This window comes from Hyla sarda, chromosome 6, assembly GCF_029499605.1.
Source record: "Hyla sarda isolate aHylSar1 chromosome 6, aHylSar1.hap1, whole genome shotgun sequence".
In the NCBI taxonomy this organism is placed as follows: Eukaryota; Metazoa; Chordata; class Amphibia; order Anura; family Hylidae; genus Hyla; species Hyla sarda.
In genome coordinates, this window is record NC_079194.1 from 131351154 (window position 1) to 131370298 (window position 19145).

Genomic DNA, 19145 nt, shown 5'->3' on the forward strand with positions numbered 1-19145 from the left:
TGTATGGCCGTCACCCTCTTCCTCCCCTCCCTACTCCCTTGCCCTCTGGTTTGCCCGCTGTGGATGAAGTGACTCGTGATCTTTCCACCATATGGAAAGAGACCCAAAATTCTCTTTTACAGGCTTCATCCCGGATGAAAAGATTTGCTGATAAAAAAAGAAGAACTCCCCCCATTTTTGCTCCCGGAGACAAGGTATGGCTCTCCGCTAAATATGTCCGCTTTCGTGTCCCCAGTTATAAACTGGGACCACGCTATCTTGGTCCTTTCAAAATCAAGTGCCAGATCAACCCTGTCTCTTACAAACTCCTTCTTCCTCCTTCTCTCCGTATTCCCAATGCCTTCCATGTCTCTCTCCTTAAACCACTCATCCTTAACCGTTTCTCTCCCAAAGTTGTTTCTCCCACTCCAGTTTCCGGATCTTCTGACGTCTTTTCTGTGAAGGAGATTCTAGCATCCAAGACGGTCAGAGGTAAAAGATTCTTCTTGGTCGACTGGGAGAATTGCGGCCCTGAGGAGAGATCCTGGGAACCTGAGGACAACATCCTGGACAAAAGTCTTATCCTCAGGTTCTCAGGCTCCAAAAAGAGGGGGAGACCCAGGGGGGGGGGGGGGGGGTACTGTTACGCCGAGCGCTCCGGGTCCCCGCTCCTCCCCGGAGCGCTCGCAGCGTTCTCTCATTCGCAGCGCCCCGGTCAGACCTGCTGACCGGGTGCGCTGCGATATTACTCCCAGCCGGGATGCGATTCGCGATGCGGGACGCGCCCGCTCGCGATGCGCATCTCGGCTCCCGTACCTGACCCGTTCCCCGTCTGTGTTGTCCCGGCGCGCGCGGCCCCGCTCCTTAGGGCGCGCGCGCGCCGGGTCTCTGCCATTTAAAGGGCCGCTGCGCCACTGATTGGCGCAGCAGGCCTAATCAGTATTCTCACCTGTGCACTCCCTACTTATACCTCACTTCCCCTGCACTCCCTCGCCGGATCTTGTTGCCATTGTGCCAGTGAAAGCGTTCCCTTGTGTGTTCCTAGCCTGTGTTCCAGACCTCCTGCCGTTGCCCCTGACTACGATCCTTGCTGCCTGCCCTGACCTTCTGCTACGTCCGACCTTGCTCTTGTCTACTCCCTTGTACCGCGCCTATCTTCAGCAGTCAGAGAGGTTGAGCCGTTGCTGGTGGATACGACCTGGTTGCTACCGCCGCTGCAAGACCATCCCGCTTTGCGGCGGGCTCTGGTGAATACCAGTAGCAACTTAGAACCGGTCCACCAGCACGGTCCACGCCAATCCCTCTCTGGCACAGAGGATCCACCTCCTGCCAGCCGAATCGTGACAACAACGTCATCAAGGGTGGATTTAAAAGGGAGGCAGTTTAAGTTGTAGAAATTCCTACAAAAGTCCGTTCCATAAACCTGAGTGAGGGGAACTCTGAGGACAATGCGCTCCAGTATGCTTAAAACAGAATTTGTCTACAACACCAGCCGGTGTGTACTTTTGCCTTGCCTTTCACAGTATCTAGGCCCTTAATACTTTAACAGGAGCAAAATAGTACACCACTGTTACGTTATGCGCTCCGGTTGCACAAGCTGGCCGTGAGCGCATGGTCCCGTTACCTGCTGCTGCTAACGGGGCTGGGACTCGCATTGCAGGATGCACCCGCATGCGAGCCCCAATCCATTACTCCCCTGGTGCTTCTCCTGCCCCCGCCTATGCCTCTCTGCTCTGGCGTGCGTGTCCCTGTCCCCTAAGGCGTGCGCTGAAGCTTTAATATTTAAAAGGTTCAGTGCGCTCATTAGTGTAATTCACCTGTGGCTCACTGATAAATTCCTCCACCCTCCTCACTTCCCTGCTGGATCTTTGTTGCCTTGAGCCTGAGAGAAAGCATTCCTGTTATTGCCTTGCCATGTATCTCATCCTTTGCTCTGTGACCTGACCTTGCTCCTTGCCTACTGACCATTTGCTACGTACTTGACTACGCTACTGTGAAGCCTGCCCTGACCTTCTGCTATCCTGACTACGAGCTGTCTTATCCCTTCTGTGTCTCGCATCTACTCAGCCACCTGGTGTCGCCTGCCGCAGCAAGTCCATCCCGCTTTGCGGCAGGCTCTGGTGAAAACCAGCGGCACCTTAGACTCCGCTCCCTGGTACGGTTCGAGTCATCTGCCACACAGATCCTGTCTTCTGAAACGTGAGTGTTACAGTAAGATCCGGCCATGAATCCTGCTGAGGTACCCCTGCCTGCAGTCGCCGATCTTCCCTCTGTCAGTCGCAGCAGTTGGCCCGACAGGCGCAGCAACTTTCTGATATGATGCAACAGCTTTTGGCCATACAACAGCAGCAGGTACTGCAAACTGGCCCTCTCCCACCGCCGGTTCCTGCAGTGTCTTCCGTTACCTTCCAAGTATGATGGGGATTCCAAGTCATGCAGAGGCTTTGTTACACAGTGCTCCATGCACTTGGAGCTCATGTCTGAACAGTTTCTGACAGAACGTGCTAAGGTGGCCTTTGTCATTAGTTTACTGTCCAGAAAAGCCCTGGCCTGGGCTACACCCCTTTGGGACCATAGTGATCCGGTATACTCCAATTTGTCAGCCTTTTTGCCAGAATTTTGCAGTGTCTTTGAGGAACCCGCACGTGCCTCTTCTGCTGAAATGGCTTTGCTGAACCTATGTCAAGGGAATTCTTCCGTTGGTAACTACGCGGTTCAATTCCACACTCTTGCCTCTGAACTTGCATGGAATGATGAGGCATTGTGTGCCGCATTCAAAAAAGGACTGTCAAGCAGGATTAAAGATGCCCTCGCAGCACGTGATCCTACATCCTCTTTGACTGAACTTATCCACTTGGCCACTCGCATTGATGTGCGTTTTGCTGAGAGACAGGAGGAACTCCGCTTAGAGAGGGAACCTGCCCGAACAAGGAGATACCCTCATCTAGCACCTGTGTTTCAACGTCCACCTCTTCTGTTTCCTATGCCTCTTGCCGAAGAGGCTATGCAAGAGGATCATTTTCGTCTTACGCAACAGCAGAGGTCACGACGACGTACTGAGAATTTGTGCTTGTATTGTGCTAACCGGAGCACCTCCTCAAGGACTGTACAGCTCGCCACAACTTCCGGGAAACGCTTGCACCTAGGGTTTGTGGGAGAGCCATCCCTGGGTGTGAATACTACCTCTCCACGCTTAACTATTTCAGTACAAGTCTTCACTTCAGCCAAGTCTTCCTTCAGTGCTACAGCATTTTTGGATTCTGGATCAGCAGGTGACTTTATTGATACTTCTTTGGTCCACAAGTATCATCTTCCTCTTACTCAGCTTGCTAAGCCATTGTTCATGTCCTCTGTTAATGGATAAAATCTGGACTGTATGGTTCACTTCCGTACTAAATCTCTTGTCATGCAAGTGGGAGTATTGCACAAAGAAAAGATTGAATTCAATGTTCTGCCACACTGTACTTCAGAGATTGGAGTAACTGGAGAGATTATTCGTTGGGGACAATCCTGTCAAATTCTGTCAGTTCAGTCTAAAATTGTTTTTTGTCCTCCTCCTTTAGCTTGTCTGCCACCACCTTACCAAGATTTCTCTGATGTTTTCTGCAAGAAACAGGCTGAGTCTCTGCCTCCACATCGTCCTTACGACTTCCCCATTGATCTTCTGCCTGGTACCACTCCTCCTCGTGGAAGGATATACCCTCTATCGGTTCCTGAGACCAAAGCCATGGCTAATTATATTCAGGAGAATCTCCAAAAGGGATTTATCCGTAAGTCCTCTTCTCCTGCTGGAGCTGTTTTTTTCTTTGTTGGAAATAAAGATGGCTCACTCCGTCCATGCATTGACTACAGGGGACTTAACAAAATCACGGTCAAGAACCGTTACCCTCTACCTCTTATTTCAGAACTTTTTCACCATCTGTGTGGTGCAAAGGTCTTCTCCAAGTTGGACATATGTGGAGCGTATAACCTCATTCATATCCGCAAGGGAGATGAATGGAAAATGGCCTTCAATACTCGTGACGGACATTTTGAGTATCTCGTAATGCCTTTTGGTGTCACGATGCCGGCTGGCAGGTAGTGGATCCTCTGTGCCAGAGAGGGATTGGCGAGGACCGCGCTAGTGGACCGGTTCTAAGCCACTACAGGTTTTCACCAGAGCCCGCCGCAAAGCGGGATGGTCTTGCTGCGGCGGTAGTGACCAGGTCGTATCCACTAGCAACGGCTCACCTCTCTGACTGCTGAAGATAGGCGAGGTACAAGGGAGTAGACAGAAGCAAGGTCGGACATAGCAGAAGGTCGGGGGCAGGCGGCAAGGTTCGTAGTCAGGGTGATAGCAGAAGTTCAGGTACACAGGCTTTAGACACACAAAACGCTTACACTAGGCACAAGGGCAACAAGATCCGGCAATGGAGTGCAAGGGAGGAGACCAGATATAGCCAGGGAGCAGGTGGAAGCCAATTAAGCTAATTGGGCCAGGCACCAATCATTGGTGCACTGGCCCTTTAAGTCTCAGGGAGCTGGCGCGCGCGCGCCCTAGAGAGCGGAGCCGCGCGCGCCAGCACATGACAGCAGGAGACGGGAACGGGTAAGTGACCTGGGATGCGATTCGCGAGCGGGCGCGTCCCGCTGTGCGAATCGCATCCCCGACGGCCATGACAGGGCAGCGCTCCCGGTCAGCGGGACCGACCGGGGCGCTGCGGAGAGAGAGACGCCGTACGCGCTCCGGGGAGGAGCGGGGACCCGGAGCGCTAGGCGTAACAGTACCCCCCCCCCCTTAGGTCTCCCCTTCTCTTTGTCCGGTAACTGCCTCCCCTGGGATGAGGACACCGGGAAAGGATGGAGGGATTCCTCAACGGCAGGCAGAACAGCAGGAGTAGGAATGGGGAGGGAGGGCAGAGGGCGAGGCCTGGCACGGGGCAGTGTGACACCAGGACGAGGGCCATGAGGGGACACAGAGGCTTGCCTGATGGGACTGGGAGGGGGGGAGAGGCATTTCCTGTGGCAGGCAGAGTCCCTAACGACCTTAGGGGGACCGGTTACAGGAGGAACCACAGGGTCACGGCAGGGAGTACTGGGAACCGGTTTAAGGCAGTCCTTGGAACAAGAGGGACCCCAACTCTTGATCTCCCCAGTGGACCAATCCAGGGTTGGGGAATGGTGTTGAAGCCAGGGTAGTCCAAGGAGAATTTCGGAAGTGCAATTAGGAAGGACAAAAAATTCAATTTCCTCGTGATGAGGTCCGATGCACATTAGGAGGGGCTCCGTGCGGTAACGCACGGTGCAATCCAACCTGGCTCCGTTGACCGCGGAAATGTGGAGTGGCTTGACAAGACGGGTCACCGGAATGCGGAATTTATTCACTAAGGACTCCCGAATAAAATTCCCAGAGGCACTAGAGTCCAGGCAGGCCACGGCTGAGAGGGAAGAGCTGGCTGAAGTAGAAATCCGAACAGGCACCGTGAGACGTGGAGAAGCCGACTTAGCATCAAGAGACGCCACACCCACGAGAGCTGGGTGCGAGCGTGCGTTTCCCAGACGTGGAGGACGGATTGGGCAATCCACCAAAAAATGTTCAGTACTGGCACAGTACAGACAAAGATTCTCTTCCTTACGGCGATTCCTCTCTTCCAGGGTCAGGCGAGACCGATCCACTTGCATGGCCTCCTCGGCGGGAGGCCTAGGCGCAGATTGCAATGGAGACTGTGGGAGAGGTGTCCAGAGATCTAAGTCTTTTTCCTGGCGGAGCTCTTGATGCCTCACAGAAAAACGCATGTCAATGCGAGTGGCAAGATGAATGAGTTCATGCAGGTTAGCAGGAGTTTCTCGTGCGGCCAGAACATCTTTAATGTTGCTGGATAGGCCTTTTTTAAAGGTCGCGCAGAGGGCCTCATTATTCCAGGATAGTTCTGAAGCAAGAGTACGGAATTGTATGGCGTACTCCCCAACGGAAGAATTACCCTGGACCAGGTTCAGCAGGGCAGTCTCAGCAGAAGAGGCTCGGGCAGGTTCCTCAAAGACACTTCGAATTTCCGAGAAGAAGGAGTGTACAGAGGCAGTGACGGGGTCATTGCGGTCCCAGAGCGGTGTGGCCCATGACAGGGCTTTTCCAGACAGAAGGCTGACTACGAAAGCCACCTTAGACCTTTCAGTAGGAAACTGGTCCGACATCATCTCCAAGTGCAGGGAACATTGCGAAAGAAAGCCACGGCAAAACTTAGAGTCCCCATTAAACTTGTCCGGCAAGGACAGGCGGAGGCTAGGAGTGGCCACTCGCTGCGGAAGGGGTGCAGGAGCTGGTGGAGGAGATGGTTGTTGCTGCTGTAGTTGAGACTGAACTTGCTGTAGCTGTGACTGTTGCTGCTGTAGCTGCGACTGGAGTTGCTGTGTCATGGTGGTCAAGTACGACAGCTGGTGCTCTTGACGGGCTTGCTGGGCGACCACCGTGGTGAGGTCGGCGACAACTGGCAGAGGAACTTCAGCGGGATCCATGGCCGGATCTGCTGTCACGATGCCGGCTGGCAGGTAGTGGATCCTCTGTGCCAGAGAGGGATTGGCGAGGACCGCGCTAGTGGACCGGTTCTAAGCCACTACAGGTTTTCACCAGAGCCCGCCGCAAAGCGGGATGGTCTTGCTGCGGCGGTAGTGACCAGGTCGTATCCACTAGCAACGGCTCACCTCTCTGACTGCTGAAGATAGGCGAGGTACAAGGGAGTAGACAGAAGCAAGGTCGGACGTAGCAGAAGGTCGGGGGCAGGCGGCAAGGTTCGTAGTCAGGGTGATAGCAGAAGTTCAGGTACACAGGCTTTAGACACACAAAACGCTTACACTAGGCACAAGGGCAACAAGATCCGGCAAGGGAGTGCAAGGGAGGAGACCAGATATAGCCAGGGAGCAGGTGGAAGCCAATTAAGCTAATTGGGCCAGGCACCAATCATTGGTGCACTGGCCCTTTAAGTCTCAGGGAGCTGGCGCGCGCGCCCTAGAGAGCGGAGCCGCGCGCGCCAGCACATGACAGCAGGAGACGGGAACGGGTAAGTGACCTGGGATGCGATTCGCGAGCGGGCGCGTCCCGCTGTGCGAATCGCATCCCCGACGGCCATGACAGGGCAGCGCTCCCGGTCAGCGGGACCGACCGGGGCGCTGCGGAGAGAGAGACGCCGTACGCGCTCCGGGGAGGAGTGGGGACCCGGAGCGCTAGGCGTAACATTTGGTCTCTGCAATGCTCCAGCCAAAATTTGTCAATGATATCTTCCATGATCTTCTCTACAACTGTGTTGTCATATACCTAGATGACATCCTGATCTTCTCTTCCAACTTAGAGGAACATCGGCCTCATGTTCGTCTGGTTCTTCAGCGACTACGAAAGAGTCATCTCTACGCCAAACTGGAGAAATGCCTGTTTGAGAAATCTAGTCTTCCATTTCTTGGCTACATTGTCTCTCATCAGGGCCTGCAGATGGATCCAGATAAATTATCTGCAGTATTGGATTGGCCTCGTCCTTTGGGTCTACGTGCCATTCAATGCTTTCTGGGATTCACAAACTATTATTGTCAATTTATCCCACATTTTTCATCCTTGGTTGCTCCAATTGTGGCTCTTACTAAGAAGGCATCTAATCCTAAGTCTTGGCCTCAAGAGGCTGAAGAGGCCTTCTCCTGTTTAAAGTCTGCGTTTGCCTATGCTCCTGTGCTTACAAGACCTGATCCGGAGAGGCCCTTTGATTTGGAGGTTGATGCCTCATCTATTGGAGCAGGTGCCGTTCTTACTCAGAAAAACGCCAAGGGCAAGACTGTAACTTTTGGGTTCTTCTAGACCTTCTCTCCTGCGGAGAGGAATTATTCCATTGGAGATTGTGAACTCCTCACTATCAAGCTAGCTTTGAAGGAATGGCGACATTTATTGGAAGGTTCTTCTCATACAGTCAGCATCTACTCTGACCTTAAGAATGTTCTATACCTTCAGTCTGCTCAGCATTTGAATCCCCACCAGGCAAGGTGGTCACTGTTCTTTTCTAGGTTCAAGTTCTTCATTTACTTCCATCCAGCAGACAAGAACATCAGGGCTGATGCTCTCTCCAGGTCCTCTGATATCATTGGTTTGGACTCCACGCCTAGGCATATTATTCCTCCCGACCGTTTGATTCCTGCTGCTCCTGCCAAGATTCAGCAAGTTCCTCTGGGAAAATCCTTTGTGCCCGCCAGATTGAGACACAAGGTCCTGAAATGGGGTCATTCTTCCTTGACAGCAGGACATCCTGGAATACGCAAGACTCTACTTCTTATCTCCCGGCACTACTGGTGGCCCCATCTTGAACGTGATGTTTCTGATTTTGTTCGTTTCTGTGAAACTTGTGCCCATGACAAAACTCCTCGACAGAGACCTGCAGGACTCTTACAGCCTTTACCCATTCTAGAGACTCCCTGGTCCCATATTGCCATGGATTTCCTCACCGATTTGCCTCCATCTCATAATATCATCATCTGGGTCGTTGTAGATCGGTTTTCCAAGATGGCTCATTTCCTTCCTCTACCAGGTCTTCCTTCTGCCCGCAGCTGGCAAAATACTTCTTGTTGCATGTCTTTCGTTTACATGGTCTTCCTCAGCATATCATTTCAGATCGAGGTGTGCAGTTTGTCTCTAAGTTCTGGCAAGCCCTTTGTAATCGTCTGGACATCAATCTGGACTTCTCCTCGGCCTACTACCCTAAGTCTAACGGTCAGGTGGAGAGGGTTAATCAAATTCTAGAAACTTATCTTCGGCATTTTGTTTCAGCTCACCAAGACGATTGGGTCGACCTTCTCCCCTGGGCTGAATTCTCATATAATCATAAGGATTCCGAGCCCACAAGGTTGTCCCCCTTTTTTGTTGTCTACAGACTCCATCTCTGTCCTCCTCTTCATCTCCCAGTCTCCTCCGGTGTGCCTCCTGTTGATGAGCTGGTCCATGACTTCTCTACCATCTGGCAACAGGCTTCTTCACGCATGAAGGCGCAAGCAGATAAAAGTAGAACTCCTCCGTCCTTCTCTCCTGGTGACATGGTGTGGCTTTCATCCAAGTACATCCGCTTCAAGATCCCCTGTTACAAGCTCGGTCCTCGCTACCTTGGTCCCTTCCAGATTCTACAAAAAATCAATCCTGTCTCCTACAAACTCTGTCTACCTGCTACATTACATATTCCCAACTCCTTCCATGTCTCTGTCCTCAAGCCTCTTGTCATAAACCGGTTTTCTCAGAAGAATCTTGTCCCCACACCTGTCTCCGGCTCTTCAGACATCTTCAAGGTTAAAGAGATTCTTGCTAAAAAAATCACAGGGAGGGTAACGGTCCTGAGGAGAGATCTTGGGAGCCTGAGGAGAATATCCAGGACCATGACCTTCTCAGGAGATTTCTGACTCATAAAAGGAGGGGGAGGAGACTAAAACAGCCAAACCCGTGCTTGGCTCATTGAGATGGCTCAAGGAAGGGGTTAGGAAACCAATTATAACCACCTATATGTGCACGGTGTGCACCAACAATAACCCCAAGATAATGTAACAAAATAATAAATAGCTTTGTTTAATAAATATATATTTTATTTAGTACATGATAACAACAATATTATCCACATAGGGACAGAATAAAAAGGGCATAAAAACACATTAAAATTAGTATACCGTATTTATCGGCGTATAACACGCACTTTTTAGGCAAAAATTTTTAGCCTAAAGCCTATGTGCGTGTTATACGCCGATACACCCCCAGGAAAGGCAGGGGGAGAGAGGCCGTCGCTGCCCGCTTCTCTCCCCCTGCCTTTCCTGGGGTCTAGAGCCCTGCTGCCGTCCCTTCTCTCCCCCTGGCTATCGGCGCCGCTGCCCGTTCTGTCCCCCTGACTATCGGTACTGACTATCGGTGCATAGCAACGACGCAGGGGATGCACGCCGGAGGCCTGCAGCAGCGCGGACCCGACCCAGGTAATTATGCCACCGGGGATGGGGGGAGGCAACGGGGCAGCGGCGCCGGCAATGGGTGCCGCTGCCCCTTCTCTCCCCCTGGCTGTCGGCGCCGCTACTCTCCCCCTGGCTATCGGCGCCGGCAACGGGGCGCCGGTACCGATAGTCAGGGGGACAGAACGGGCAGCGGCGCGGATAGCCAGGGGGAGAGAAGGGCCGGCAGCAGGGCTCTAGACCCCAGAAAAGGCAGGGGGAGAGAAGCGGGCAGCCACGGCCTCTCTCCCCCTGCCTTTCCTGGGGGTGTATCGGGGTATACACGCGCACACACGCACCCTCATTTTACCATGGATATTTGGGTAAAAAACTCTTTTTACCCAAATATCCTTGGTAAAATGAGGGTGCGTGTTATAGGCCGGTGCGTGGTATACCCCGATAAATACGGTAGTTAAATGGGCACTGTCACCAACCTTTCTTTTTGATATGTTGTAGTACTTATGTACTTATGTACTACAACATATCTCTAATATAGATTCATAATAAAAATAAAAAAAAATAATAAAATATTGTATTTTACATTTGAAAACCGGCCACTAGGAGGGAGACCCCTAGTGGCCGGTTTTCAAATGTAAAATACAATATTTTATTATTATTTTTTTTTATTATGAATCTATATTAGAGATATGTTGTAGCCTGCAGCCTGACATGACGTCATGCTTGAATTCGGACCGATGCCGATCGGGCAGTCGGTCCTAATTCAGTCAGGCTGCGCTCGCTCCCTGCCTGTCAATCAGACAGGCGGGAGCGAGCGCAGAGAACAGAAGATGCGCACATTGGCTCCCTGGCTCCCGGCATATATGTGTCGCTGCTGCCGGACTGTCCTGCACTTTGGTATGTATGTCTTCTTTGTGGGGGAGCGGGTTGCGCGGCTGTCATGGAAAGATATAGTTTTCAACACAGGGTGCCTCCAGTTGTTTCACCACTACAACTCCCAGCATGCCCTGACGGCCAATAGATGTCAGGGCAAGCTGGGAGTTGTAGTGGTGATACAGCTGGAGGCACCCTGTAGAGATGAACTAAGGGCGGAAGTCGGCCACTCCAGCAGGCATCAGTCGCGCCTACTGGGGAAGTCTGCCTGGTAAGTGAGCACACTACCAGGCAGACAAAAAGACATTTTTAATATAGTAAAAAAAAAATTAAAGACAGGGAGGGGGTTAGGGATAAATCGACAATAGGCAGGGACAGAAAAAAAAAATAAGGATGGTGGGAGCTACTCTTTAATTGATGATTGTATATCTATAAAAACTGTCAGGAGTGGGAGAGGGAGTCCATATAATTAGCTTGATGACATGTGGACAATAAATAGACCTCTATTACAGAAAGTGCTGTTGCATGTAAACTAGTGAGGTAGGGAAGGGGGATAAAAATATAACATGTGAGCACACAACTGTGGTAAAAATAAATAAATAAAGCCAGCCTAAAATAGCAGCTTGACTACCAACATGAATGTGCAACAAATCACATAAGGAAAATAAGGTTCTAAGTGCAAAAAACAGTCAAGTGTGAACACACAACCAAAGTGCAGGTGCATGGGAAATAGCAGCAGTGACATTTTGTCGGGTAATACATACAAGGAGGACTCCGCCACACTGCTCCGTATATCCAATGCAATTCGCTCGAGGGCTTTATCAAGGAGTGGGCTAGTGAGGGATAAGCGCGGTATATATACAACTATGGACCAATCGGATACCAAATAAGCACCTGCAGGTAATCTGGAATTGCCGACAGAGGTGGCATATACTATTTAGTTTAATTGACTAAGGAAAAATGTCCGCCATCGTAAAAGGAAGGGGAGACCAAAGGGGGGGGGGATACTGTTACGTTATGCGCTCCGGCCGCACACGCTGGCCATGAGCACATGGTCCCATTACCTGCTGCTGTCGACGGGGCTGGGGCTGCGGGCACCAGTCCATCACTCACCTGGTGCTTCTCCTGCCACCGCCTCTGCCTCTCTGCTTCGGCGTGCTTGTCCCCGTCCCCTAGGGCGCGCGCGTGCTGGAGCTTTAAGACTTAAAGGGCTCATTAGTGCATGTCACCTGTGGCTCATTGATAAATTCATCCACCCTCCTCACTTCCCTGCTTTTCAGTGCAACACACACTGCTCTCTGTCCCTCTCTCTGCAATAAAAGGATGAAGTGATTGGCCGCGAGATAGCTGCCGATTATATAGGGCTGTGATATCACAGGGGGTGACTGGCTGCTGATAGGCTGCATCCTGCATGTGATTCAGGGTCATCCCGGCCTACCCTTGTTCCCACCTTCCCAGGATTCCTTGCCCCATGTCCTCACATGTGGATCCGCCATTTTGATTCCCTGGAGCCTGAACCCCACTAAATGGAGTTTAACCCGATAACGACCACGGACGAGTATAGACGTCCAGGTTGGCGGGCGTTCCGGCACCTGGACGTCTATACTCGTCCATTCTTCTCGTGGGTGCTGCCCAGTGCACCCACGAGATCGCGGCAGGGACTCGGCTGTATCACACAGCCGGGACCCTGCTGCACTGCCAGGACCGAAGTAAACTTCGGTCCCGGCAGTTTTAACCCTTACAGCCACGGTCGGAAGTGACCGCGGGCTGTAAGTGTTATGACAGAGGGAGGGAGCTCCCTCTGTCACTCCTGCAGCACCCCGCATCGCGATCGCGGGGTGCTGTGTGTGTCCGCGGCTGGCCGGGACCTGCCGCACTGCCGGGAGTGAAGTTCACTTCACTCCTGGCAGTTTAACCCTTACAGCCGCGGTCAGAAGTGACCGCGCACTGTAAGGAGTTCTGACAGAGGGAGGGGGCTCCCTCTGTCTCCTCTGCAGCACCCCGCAGCGCGATCGCGGGGTGCTGCTTCATACCTGGGCAGCCGGGGTCCTACAAAGACCCCCAGGTCTGCCCTGGGTATTGCCTGAAAGGACGTGCCAGACGCACGTCCTAATATGCTGCCTGCTAGTGAAAACTGGCAGGCAGCATATAACTATAATGCTTTGGAATACTAAGTATTCCAAAGCATTAAAAAGTGTAAAAATAAATAAATAAACAAAATAAAAGTGTAAAAATTAATGAAAATGTGATAAAAGTGTAAAAAATAAATAAATAAATAAAAATATATATATATATTATATATATATATATATATATATATATACATTAAAAATACATTAATTAAATGAATCTAATTTAAAAAAATGCATAATGTGTAGGATCGCATTGGCGGACATCCACAGCATGTAATATGCTGCGGATGTCCACCATGTGATCCTACACATTACGCAGCAGTCACGGTAATGAGCTCCCTGCTGCGGCTGGGTAGCTTTGTGTGTCCACTCATAGCGGCGGATTTCCTGTCAGCAGTCATGAGCGGACACACTGAGCTACCCAGCCGCAGTAGTGATGGATATATTCGCCATGAGCGGGTGCTTATTCCCACAACATGGCGGATATATCCATCAGGAGCCTTAACTGTCACAGACAGACGCGTTATACCCCCAGTCGACCAAGGACTAATCAGAGTGGTCCCTGGTGCAGCCAATAACTTGTAGGAGTGCGGTATATAAATGGGGTCACTTGTGGGGGTGGGGGTACTGTTCTGCCCTGAAAGCCAAATGGCGCTCCTCTCCTTCTGAGTCCTACCAAGCGGCCAAGGAACCATATATGGCCAAAGCGGGGGTATTTCCAAACATGGGACAAGCAGCTAAATAAAATATAGGGTGCATTTCTTTCAATATCAGAAGTGATGTACAAAAAATATGCCCCCCAAATGATGCATTTGTGAAAAATTGCAAATTTCGAATTTTTAACACTGACTTTGTAATAATTCCTGCCAAAAAACTATGGTGTTAAAATACTCACTGTACCCCCTAGCGAATACCTTAAGGGGTCTAGTTTTTAAAATGGGGACATTTGGGGGGGGGGGTGTTCCTATGTTCTACTACCTTTTAATTTCTGCAAATCTTGCATAGCACACAAAAAAAGATGTACTTTTCAAATTTTCTAAATTTTCTAAATTTCAAGTTAAATTGTTAGGCTTCTAACTAATTTAAAATGTTAATTAAAAACAAAAAAAATGATGTCAAAATAAAGTAGACATCTGAAAGTATAAGTTTCATAAACTATTTGGTCAGTATGTATAAATATATGCACCCTATTAGTGTTAAAATATCAAAAAAACGTAATTTTTTGTAAACATTTCATGATTTTTTGCATTATAAAAAAAAACTACAAATGATATCGGCTTACTTTTACTATGTACATGAAGGACAACTTGTGACAAAAAAACAATGTCAGAATTATCGTGATTGGCAAAATGTTACCAGAGTTATTCTCTAATAAAGACAGACATCCCCGATTTGAAAAAACAGGCCTGGTCTTTCAGGGGCGTACAGGTTTATTTGTATTGGTCCTTAAGGGGTTAATGAAGTGATTTGCATTCATTGCAAATGGAATTTTTCCTGAAATTCATAACGAATTCGGAATAGTCAGATTCGATTCGCTCATCTGTAGTGCCATACTATGTAACGGAACATTTTGTAAAAAAAAAAAAAAAAACATTCATTTATTTTATGATCTATACCAGTGGTTTCCAACCTTTTTTGCCGAAGTACAATTTGGTAGCCTATTTCCAAAAATTGTATCTCCTATATAAGCAACATTTTTGTAATGAATATAGTTGCTGTTATTTAAAATTTATATACTTTTCTTTACTCCATATCCTCTCACTAGCCCTGATGATCCTCTCTGAATCTCACCAGACTCCTTGATCCTCATAATGGCGGAGAAGGTGGGCCACTCCATGCAATTGTCAGTGTGCAGCACAGGGCATGTCATCGTAGATATTTGGAGTAGTAGCTATGGCTAAGCCAATACATGTCTTTATGGCCCCAAAATCTTGCAGACTGAGACTCCATCGCTTCGACTTCTGCCACCTGCCACCTATACTCATCTTAATCCAGGTCGTCCTCCATGGACATCTTGCTACTTTCCACAGGTAAGAGTGTAGCTTGCCTTTTTTCTCCTCCCTCCTTTCATTTATGAAAAGTCAAGCGCTGTCTTATATGTGCTAAACCTGGGCAAGAAAAGTCACACAGCGAAGAACCTGCTGCACTGTCTGCAGCAGGAAGTTTCGCACTGTCTCTCTGATTGAAGTCTAACATTTGGAAACATGGATGCAGATAAAGGCACAAATATCATGGCTGCCCTGTGTCTAGGTGTCATGACACCTTCTCCCTGTATGTCACATGTGCTAAATTTTGTTGTCAAGTGCTTCTTGAAAAACTGTGGCGGCCTTGGTGATGTGCTGGTTAGTTGTAGGAAAGTTTGCATTCGGTTTAACAGTTTTTATGCTTTTAAACATGCCCTCCGTGACCTATAGTACCAAAATGATCTTCCTCAACACAGCCTTATTTGCGACATTCCAACACAGTGAAGGTGGAATTCAACACCATTTGGCGCTGTTCCAGCAGCGCCAAGTGGTGACAGACTTTCTAATGCAGCAGACGGACAGTTTTTGGAGTCAGTTTGACTTTAAGATGAGGAATTGGGCAGCTAATCAGGCACAGCTGTGCTTAGTTTTTTCGAAGAGGCAACAAGGGTTGTCAGTAAAGACAACAGTGGCATTAATGATGTAATGCTGCGGATATTCCTTCTGGAACACACAATCACAGTAATGATTGAGGAAGGAGGGATGGAGGAAGGTTCACATCTGGCTGGCACCAGTATGGATGTTCTCCTTGGGTAGGAGTTGGAGGAAGTAAGACCTAAGAAGGAGAATTTGAAGATTGAATAGGTCAAATGGACAGGGGATGAGCACCTACACAAAGCAACAGTGATGATGATGATGAGAGGACCATGATGGCCACCCTTGGCAATATGGGATTACTGTCACATGTTACAGATCTGTTACATAGTAACATAGTAACATAGTTCAAGAGGTTGAAAAAAGACCAGAGTCCATCAAGTTCAACCTACAAGTTCAACCTATAACCCTAATGAGTCCCTACCGAGTTGAGTTGATGCAGAGGAAGGCAAAAAACCCTCATACTAGAGGTCCTTATTCTCCAAAAATGCATCATAGCCTTTTTGAACTCTTTTACAGAGTTCACCATGACCACCTCCTCCGGCAGAGAATTTCACAGTCTCACTGTGAAAGAACCCCCATCTGTGCTGGTGTAGAAACCTTCTTTCCTCTAGATGTAGAGGATGCCCCCTTGTTATAGATACAGTCCTGGGTATAACTAGATCATGGGGGAGATCTCTGTATGGTCCCCTGATATATTTATACATAGTTATCAGGTCTCCCCTAAGTCTTCTTTTTTCTAAACTAAATAAGCTTAATTCTGATAATCTTTCTGGGTACTGTAGTCCTCCCATTCCCCGTATTACCCTGGTTGCCTGTTTTTGAAACCTCTCCAGCTCCACTATATAATTCTTGTACACTGGTGCCCAGTACTGTACACAGTATTCTATGCGTGGTCTGACTAGTGATTTGTACAGCGGTAGAATTATTTCCTTGTCGTGGGCATCTATGCCACTATTGATGCACCCCATGATTTTATTTGCCTTGGCAGCAGCTGCCCGACACTGGTAACTACAGCTAAATTAACTGTTAACTAAGACTCCCAAGTCCTTTTCCACGTCAGTCGTCCCAAGTGTTCTCCCATTTAACACATTATATCAGCCCGGATTTTTCTTCCCCATGTGCATGACCTTACATTTATCAGTGTTGAAAAAATTAGCCCTCATACCGGCCCGTACACAGAAACATAAAAAATTTATATGGGTTAGAAGATGAGAATTTTTAACATATAAATTTTCCTGCATGTAGTTATGATTTTTTTCCGAAGTACGGAACCTATATAAGTAGGGTATCATTTTAACCATATGGACCTACAGAATAAAGATAAGGTGTTATTTTTACTGAAAAATTAACTGCGTAGAAATGGAAGCCCCAAAAGCTACAAAATGAAATTTTTTCTTCAATTTTGTCGCACAATGAATTTTTTTTTTTTTGCTTCACCGTGGATTTTTGGGTGAAATGACTAATGTCACTGCAAAGTAGAATTGGTGGCGCAAGAAATAAGCCATCATATGGAATTTTATGTGCAAAATTGAAAGCGTTATGATTTTTAGAAGGTGATGAGGAAAAAATGAAAATGAAAAAACGGAAAAACCCTGCGTCCTTAAGGGGTTAATTACTTATATGTGTCACACCTATTAAATTATGGCTCCATATGTCAAGTGTGGAATGTGGGTTTAAGACCAACTTTGGACAGTTAACCCTTAATGGTTATGATGTTAATTGCTTATGAAATAGCACCCCCTAGCTTATGGGTAGTTGACATTATACCGACAGGAAAGGCATTATGGGTTATATGCTCAATGCATTCTGGGTATTATAGTGATGTCATAGTCATTACAATATGTACACGCCCAACCTACATTCATTGGGAAATTCCAATTTAGGAGGGTGTGTCTAATTAAAATGTCTGGTAAACCAGATGTTAGGAACTGTAGACTGTACTGTGCTGTAGAGAACACACAAAGATACAGGAAAGAGGTCCAACCAGGTGGGAAAGCCATGTGAGATCCCAGCAAATGGACTGATCACACAGTACCAGACCAATGGCTATCCATGACGATGAGATGGACCGTTCAATTTTCCTAGGACCAGAAGCGATGTTCTTACATAGACTTGGTAAGAGATACAAAAATGGTATTCCATTTAATTAAGACTAATTGGGATAATGCGGATGGAATTATACCATTTAGATTGGCGAATACATTTATAAAATAGTTAATTATCTCCATATTGAGATTATAGTTTTAGGATATTGTGAGACTTCATTCTACCTGCAGAAGAATCAAGACTCATTATCTATCAAAGCATGAAATAATTGCTTAGACATATTGATAGAATTCCTACTTGCCAAACTAAGTGTTATAAGTATATTTCCCACACAGGAAACTTGTTTCAAGTTTTTCCTCCTAAAATATAGTCTAGCGAGATCATAAAACTCTGCTATTTGTCTTAATGTCTTACCAAGATGATGTATAGAAAATAGTCCAGAATGTGGTGGAAGTATATCATAGTTCTTCCATGTTTATATATCCTTAGATGGATCTGCTCATTCATGGAATCATGTGATTTGTAATTGGTTAGAAGGGGGCAGGAGAGTATTTAGCATTCCATATTGATATATCTATAATTAGATATTGCCCATCTTAATATCATGAGGTTCCTCTGGATAGAGTGATATGAAACTTTTTTCTTATATGATATCCTAACCAAGTAGCTTTTGTTTCATTTTAACCAGTTACTTACTACTCACATGTATTGTTCTACTATATGTAGTCAATTAACAAGCTTGTAATGTTTATTAATATATCTAATTGATATTTATTTGAATATATCATTGTGTTTCTTACTCATTTATGTTTATAATCTTATAACCAATAAATCTGCATACTTTATAATACCTGTGTATTATTGTACAGTGGAGATCAAAAGTTTGGGCACCCCAGGTAAAAAATTGTATTAATGTGCATAAAGAAGCCAAGGAAAGATGGAAAAATCTCCAAAAGGCATCAAATTACAGATTAGACATTCTTATAATATGTCAACAAAAGTTAGATTTTATTTCCATCATTTACACTTTCAAAATAACAGAAAACAAAAAAATGGTGTCTGCAAAAGTTTGGGCACCCTGCAGAATTTATAGCATGCCCTTTCCCCTTTGCAAAGCTGAGACCTGCCAGTGTCATGGATTGTTCTCAATCATCATCTGGGAAGACCAGGTGATGTCAAACTCAAAGCTTTTAAATGCCCAGACTCATCTGACCTTGCTCCAACAATCAGCACCATGGGTTCTTCTAAGCAGTTGTCTAGAAATCTGAAAATAGTTGATGCTCACAAAGCTGGAGAAGGCTATAAGAAGATAGCAAAATGTTTTCAGATGTCAATATCCTCTGTTCGGAATGTAATTAAGAAATGGCAGTCATCAGGAACAGTGGAAGTTAAAGCAAGATCTGGAAGAGAAAGAAAAATATCAGACAGAACAGCTCGCAGGATTGTGAGAAAAACACTTCAAAACCCACGTTTGACTGCACAATCCCTCCAGAAAGATCTGGCAGACACTGGAGTTGTGGTACACTATTCCACTATAAAGAGATACTTGTACACATATGGTCTTCATGGA